The 7,684-nt window shown below is 38.7% G+C and overlaps 1 pseudogene; it reads left to right on the top strand.

Moving 5' to 3' along the window:
* LOC129682457 (glutathione S-transferase Mu 2-like) overlaps positions 1-6,905 on the top strand; it is a 76,759-nt pseudogene extending 69,854 nt beyond the window's left edge.
* The last annotated feature ends 779 nt before the right edge of the window (positions 6,906-7,684 follow it).

The raw sequence follows: 7,684 nt of genomic DNA, 5'->3' as shown, positions 1-7,684 counted from the left end.
CTCTTTGTCTTCCTCTCTCTCTTTCTCTCTCTACACACACACACACACACAGACACACACACACACACACACACACACACACACACACACACATACTCCCAGTGATACATTTCTTTTCCCCCATTACAGTTTAAATGTAAGCATGCGTGCTTTCAACTAGTGTCTTGAGAACTGTTGAAAGGTGTTTTGGGGAAAAAAGGGTATCCTTGGCCAAATTAGATTGTTAAATGTTGCAAGAAAAATCACTGTCCGGACAATCTGCAAAAAGTATTAGTGTCTTAAAGGCTCCAAGATCAAAGAAAGAAGAGAAACCTGCTTAATAGTATTCATCCTGATAGCTACTGATCTTTTTGAGAAGTTAATCTAGATCAGTGATCAAATATTGTATAAATTCATAAAATCACAAAAATGTACAGTTTCAACGATGTACTCTTTTGTAAGATGTACTCTTTTCTAACCATGATCTAGGTCAAGAAATAGAATTACAAGACATTTCCTTCCATAGATTCCTACTTCTAAACCTCACCATCCTTATTCCTATGATAATGATTTTTGTCTTGTTTGGTTTTGATAAATTATTTCTTATATTTACTGCCTACACAAATGCCACTAAAATTTTGTTTCATAAGTATCTACCTATATCTATTAAAGCATTTTGAAATTAGTTCTTTTTCCCACAAAATAATTTCTTTATACTTCCAGTGACACATTTCTTTTCCTCCTTTACAGTGTAACTATATTTCTAAGCTCTGATTTTCCTATTTTTAGTATGAATCCATTAACTAAGCAGACCACTAGCAGCAACCAAACCCAAAGCTAAGAATGTCATCAGATATCATATTGGGCCTACACAGAAGCTTCTCTCATCTTTTGTAACCACCTCTTTTATAACTCACCAATTTATTTTAAATTTGCCTTTATTGATGACTTTCATGTTCTGTAAACCTATAAAACTTCATGAAGCTGCTTCCATGTTGAAACTTGGAGTTAACCCAAATCTTTGTTTCCTGGTTATGGTCACTCAAAATGCCCCCAGCACAAATTATTTCTTATTACCTTTAAGATGAGAGCTATGGTTTTTGCATTGACTTCTGCTTTGTAGTTATTGCTGCCTTTCTTGCCTACCATCTAAATTATTCACTATGGAAAGACAGAAGATAATAATTCTGGTTTAAAAATTTCCACCAATAGAGAAGAAAATAGTTTCAATATTCCTCTTCAGCTAACTCACTAATTTTAATTTATTATTATTGTTGTTGTTGTTTATAAATTATTCACTTTATATCCCAGTTGTAACCCCCTCCATCATCTCTTCCTGGTCCTGAGAAACCAAAGAATTAAAAATCAATGGGTATTGTTTTAATGTTTAAAGTTCCAGCCACCTGGGAAAAGAAACTAGCTTTAATGTATTCTTTCCCCACCCACTAGAGATACAGTTGCTTGGCCCAGATGGCCAGAACCAGATATGGTCTTGGTGCCTAAAGTCAATTTCCCTTACCCAATCATGTAACGCTAAAGAATGTAAGTCCCTGCTTGCTTTTTTTCCCTTTAAAAACCTTGTTCCCCCTAGACCTCAGGGCTGCATGCCTGTGTTCGAGCACATAAACAAACAAACAAACAAACAAACAAACATCCTTCATGTATTTACAATGGAACCAATTCTTGGTCTTTGGGGGTCTCATGAACTGAGCATAACAGTCCCACTCACTTTCCCCCTCCCTCCTCCCCCCTGCCAGTTCCTCCACTAGTCCACTGATAGGGGAAGTCCTCCTCCCTTACTATCTGACTCTAGCTTATCAGACTCATCAGTACTGCCTGGATCATCTTCCTCTGTGGCCTAGTAAAGCTACCTCACCAGAGGGAGGTGATCAAAGAACAGGCAACTAGGTTCATGTCAGAGACTGCCCCTGCTCCCCTTAGTAGGGGACCCACATGGAGACTGAGCTGCCTATGGGCTACATCTGCGTAGTGGGTCTAGGTCCTCTCCATGCATGGTCCTTGTTGCAGACAAATGGGTGGAACTAGAAGAGATCATCCTGAGTGAGGTAACCCAGAAGCAGAAAGACACACAGGGTATATATTCACTTATAAGCATATATTAACCATATAATGTAGGATAAACTTAATAAAATCTACAGAACTAAAGAAGTTAAACAACAAGGAGGACCCTAGTGAAGATGCTCAATTCTTATTCAGAAGGGATAACAGGATAGATACCAGAAAGGTGGAAGAGAGGGAACAGATGGGAGCCTAACAGCGATACCTTCTAAAAGACTACGTGGTAGGGATCGAAGGAGTTGCTGAGACTCACAGCCAAACTTTAGGCAGAGTGCAGAGAGTCTTATGGAAAAAGGGAGAGATAGAAAGATCTGGAGGGGACAAGAGCTCCTCAAGGAGACCAACAAAGCCAAAAACTCTGGGCCCAAGGGGCCATGCAGAGACAGATTAAACTGTACATTTCCTTGACTCTAGATCCCCAGCAAACCTTCTCTTGGAGCAATTGTTTTTGGAAACCTGCAATTATAAATTAATTTTGTCCTCCTTTGAGGTGAAAATCCAAGTTGGCAAAGCCTCTTGCCCATTTTCCTGAGACTGCTTTATTCAAGGACCTGCTTTGAGATGTTATAATCAGTGAAGTTAGAGCCTCTGCCTCCAGTTTCTAAAGTTGCTTAGGAACCTAAGTTTATGGGCATGTACTCTTAAGTTGTAAAACTAACTCTTGCCTTAAAAAGAGAGAGAGAAAGTTGACTTTGCCATTGGCTAAAAGTCATTAGGCAGCACAGGAAGTTTAATACCTTTCTGTCACAGCCTTAAACATCTCTGCTTTAGTCAGATGATTATCAGGATTCAGTCTGTGTTTTTTACCTTTCATGCACGAGAATAATTTAGGAACAAAATCAATTTCTATTCAATTATCTGGTCAGGTGTGAGTTTTCTTTAATGATAGGATTTGTTGACTTTATTTAGCAATATTAGCGTAGTGTAGTGTTAAAGTTAGTAATTTGGAGCATTCAGTTGAACATGTTTCTAAAACTTGAATTTTACAATCTGTTTTTACTATAAATACATGTGGTGGGATCTTGTTTATATATAGAATAGATTAAAATATGGAAAATAAGTGTAGAGCAAACACACTTAAAGTAAAAAGTATATTTAATAGTAGAGTTGAGAAAAATGGGGAAAACCTTGATTCAAAGGTCATGAGTAAAGGAAACAAAATCAAGAACAAAAAAACAACCTGTTAATACTTTTGGGGAAGTGCTTGACCTTCATTCTTCATACTAACTGCAAATACCCTTCATGTTAACACCTTTCCTTTGGCAATTCCCTAGCCCTCTGAACTCTCAGGGGATCTTATTGCTGTCTGGCAGGTGAGAAGAGGAAAATCTTAAATAGACCTTCCAAGGTCACATAAGGAATGGTGCTCTTGTTCTATGCTCCATCAATTATAAACCAATTCGATGACAAAGTTCATTTAGGAAATAATATATCATTATAATACCTTGGAGAGGATTGTTTCCACAATTAAGAAGATAATTTTTTTTTAGATCAAAGGTGTAGGAAAATTCAATGATAAAGATTTCAAATGTATGCGTGGAAAAACAAGTCAAAATGCACTTCCTACCCAAGGGTATTAGAAGTCAATTTTCTATCTAATCATTCTCTCTCATTTTAAAATTGCTTTTCTTGATTGTTGTTTCCCTTTTCTCCACTGTATATTCTCTTTGATGTGCTGATTAGTTAATGGGTGTTTATCACTGTGTACACACTTGAGAGTGTTTGCATTGTTGAATGACGCTTCAGCAGTCTTTCAGTTGAGCTGCAGATGTTAGGATCTTGGAAGGGATGATGACCAAATTAGGTTCTGTGTATTCATTTCTAAGGTAAAGAACTAAGAACTGAGAAGATAAAGCTTTTTAACAAACAGAAAATAAGATATTATTTGTAGATACAAACAGATAGGCATTATAGGATTACTGCAAATGTTTTATCGTAGCCCTAGTTTTGAGTTTTTTAACTAGTTCATTACAGCTTTACTTGCTGTCAAGGTCTAGAAGATTGGTTTATGATACTTTAGTGAGAGTCCTTTTCCTTTTCAGTTGCAGCCAGAATCAGCTGGTAAAACTTAGTCTCTGAAAGCTGCTGTACTCTCTGGGGGCTTTGCATGACCACTGTACACTTTGGGCTTAGATAACACTTTTTGGATCAGTGTAGATGGTGGAACCTGGCAGGAGGAAGTATGTCACTGGGGCAGGCTTTGATTGTTTATAGAACTGTGCCATTTCTAGTTTGCTCTCTGCTTGTGTTTGCAGTTGAAGATGAGACTTCTCAACTCCCTGACCCTGCTATCTGATGCCATGCCTTCCTTACCATCATGGGTCCTTCCTCCTAAACTGTAAATAAATAAATTCTTTCTTCTATAAGTTGCCTCAGTTACAGTGTTTTATTACAGCAACAAAGAAGTGCTTAATACTATGTGTATTCATGATTAATAAAAACAAAAAACTGTACATATTTAATGTACAGATTTAAAAGAAAATTGATGGATTGGGAGATAAGCAAATATCCCTCATGCTTCATCTCAAATAACAGAGATACTTAATACATTCTAGTGCTTTTTTTTAACTTATTTTATTTCATGATAAAAATGCTTAGTATGAGGTTCATCTTCTTAATGATCTTTAAAATATTCCTTTATTATTTTTTTAAGAGGAGAACAAGGCTACTTTTGCTCCACCTTGGACACTTTCATGTTAGTTGACTTTGCTGTTAATTTGGAAAAATACTAATCTAAACAGCCTCTTCTACAAATTCATCGAAGAGGTATTTGAGCTTTCCTGTTCAGTGCAGGATTCTTAACAGATGCTGAGACGTAGGGGAAACCTCACTGTCCATGGATAAACAGACAGAAAACCTGTGAAGGACAGCCAGGGTAAGTCACAACTATCTCTTTGTCTCCACCCCGTGTCTGTCTCTCTTCTCTTTCTGTCCTTAAAAATAAGGAATCTTTGCCATCTCTGAACATACATGATTAACCCAGAGGCCATCACACTAATTAAAATAACAGTACAAACATTAAAAGACTCTATTATCAGTAGAAAATAAGAAAGCTTGCCCACAGAAGCAGGGAATGGTGATAGGTGCTTCTTCATTAATTAGGGAAAATAAGGTGATGCCTGTCAATTGATGCAAATTTCCTATGCAGGTAGAACTTGTTCTAGAAATTGTAATGTATAGTATAGGGATAGATGGTGAGGTTAATTAATAATACAGCATTTTGCACTTGATATTTGCTAAGAGAGCGCTTCTGACGCTTAATCAACACACACAGTTACAGTCTGAGAGGTTATAGTGTTAATTATCTTGATAGTGATATCAAATTTATAATACATACACATGTATTTAAGCATCATCGTATACCCTTAAAATGCCATTTCATTCATAATTTGTATCTCAGTAAAGTTTCAAAAGAAGAAAAGCACATATACACATACATAAACACACAATACCAACATCAAACACAGCAAGATTACAGGAATTAATAATCATTGGCCATTAATGTCTCCCAATATCAGTGGATTCCATTCCCTAATAAAAAGACACAGGCTAATGGAATGGATGTGAAAACAGGATCCCCCATTCTGCTCCATGAAGGAAACACAGCTCAACATCATAGACAGATATTACCACAGTGTATGTGCTTTTCTTTTGATTTTACTGGTATAAGGTTATTTATTTCCTCTGTTTTCTTGGTTGTAGTTAACCTCCTTGGAATGGAATTTTTCTTTTATACCTTCTCTAGGTCTGAATTTGTGCATAGTTAATTGTGTAAATTTGACTTTGTCATGAAATATCTTATTTTCTCCATCTATGGTGACTGAAAAAATTTCTGGGTATAAGAGTCTTGGCTGGCATCTGTGATCTCTTAGAGTCTGCAAGACATTTGTTCAGGCCCTTCTGGTTTTTAAAGTGTCTCTTGAGAAGTCGGGTGTAGTTTTAATAGGTTTGCCTTTATGTGTTACTTGTCCTTTTACCTTTGAAGCTTTCAGCATTCTTTCCTTGTTCTGAATATTTGGTCTTTTGATTATTATATGATGAGGGGACTTTCTTTTATGGTCACCTCTATTTGGTGTTCTGTAAGCTTTTTGTACTTTTAGAGGCATCTCCTTTAAGTTAGGAAAATTTTCTTCCATGATTTTGTTAAAAATATTTTCTGTGCTCCTTCCCTAGGGCATTATCAGGAACCTCAGAGTAGCACAGGTTGGACTGCTCTGGACACCCTCTTAGCACTGTGCCTATGACACTGGATCACTGGGACATCTATGGGCTCCTTACTCTGACAGAAGCCAGCGGCTGAATGAGTTCCAGCTGGACTTGGATTTTTCCCAATGGACTTCATGCTAGCACTCCATATCCTATCTGACTGCCCCTGCTCGTCTATTCTGCTGTCTTATTTTATCGATAGGCCACACAAAATCACCTAGCATTTTGCCAGCTTGTGCTACCTGCCTGCAAGCATAACCAGTGTGGGGAGACAGAAGAGGAGAGGATTCTTGTGGACATTCTGGAGAACAAAGCTATGGATACCCATATACAGTTAGCCATGGTTTGCTACAGCCCTGATTTGGAAGAACAGAAGCCAGAGTACTTACTTCTCCCCCTGAGAAGATGAAACTCTCCTCGGCAAGTGGACAAGGTTTTCAGGGAACAAGATTACTTTTGTGGTTTTCCTCCTCTATGGTGTCCTTGACCAGCATTGTCTATTTGAGCCCGGTGCCTGGATGCATTCCCAAACTTTTCCGGCCTGCTTTGAGAGCCTGTTGAAAACACATGACTACATAAAGAGCAGCCACTTCCTCTCCAATCCAATCTTTGAAAAGATGGCCTATTGGAATGCAAAGTAGGACTATTGAAGCCCAGATCTAGGGGAATATTCATGACCACCCTGCTTGCTCTGGCCCTTGGTCATGGCTCTGCACAGTTTTTCTCCTCCTTTCCGTCCTTGTTGCTCTATTTTGTCTTACATGTCCTTCCCTCAGTCAAGCCTCTGGTTCCTTGCGCTCTCCATTTTTTCATTATTCTCCTATTCCTTGTCTTTGCCCTGCATCCAGCCATCTCTCACTGTTGTTTAGGGGAATGTGCCAGACTCCAGAATTCCCAGTATGTATAAGAGATCAGATCTACTGGTGAGATCAGATCTACTGGTGTGCTGCCCTGGTCCTCGCACTGAGCTTCTGTGTCCTGCCTGATCCCAGTGAAGTCTCATCAAGAAGAAGAAAATTAGTCTTTTTAAAATTTTTTTATTTTTATTAATCACACTTTATTCACTTTGTATCCCCCCATAAGGCCCTCCCTCCTCCCTTCCCGATCCCACCCTCCCACCCTCTTCTTCACGCATGCCCCTCCCCACCCAGGTCCACTGATAGGGGAGGCCTTCCTCTCCTTCCTTTTGATTTTAGTGTATCAGATCACATCAGGAGTGGCTGCATTGTCATCTTCTGTGGCCTGGTAAGGCTGGGGGGGAGGTGATCAAAGAGCAGGCCAATCAGATTATGTCAGAGGCAGTCCCTCTTCCCATTACTATGGAACCCACTTGAACACTGAACTATCATGTGCTACATCTGTGCAGGGATCCTAGGTTATCTCCATGAATAGTCCTTGGTTGGAGTATGAGTCTCTGGGA

Source organism: Psammomys obesus, unplaced genomic scaffold (genome assembly GCF_907164565.1).
Source record: "Psammomys obesus unplaced genomic scaffold, mPsaObe1.curated_primary_1811, whole genome shotgun sequence".
Classification (NCBI taxonomy): domain Eukaryota; kingdom Metazoa; phylum Chordata; class Mammalia; order Rodentia; family Muridae; genus Psammomys; species Psammomys obesus.
This window is presented reverse-complemented; position numbering and strand designations above follow the sequence as displayed.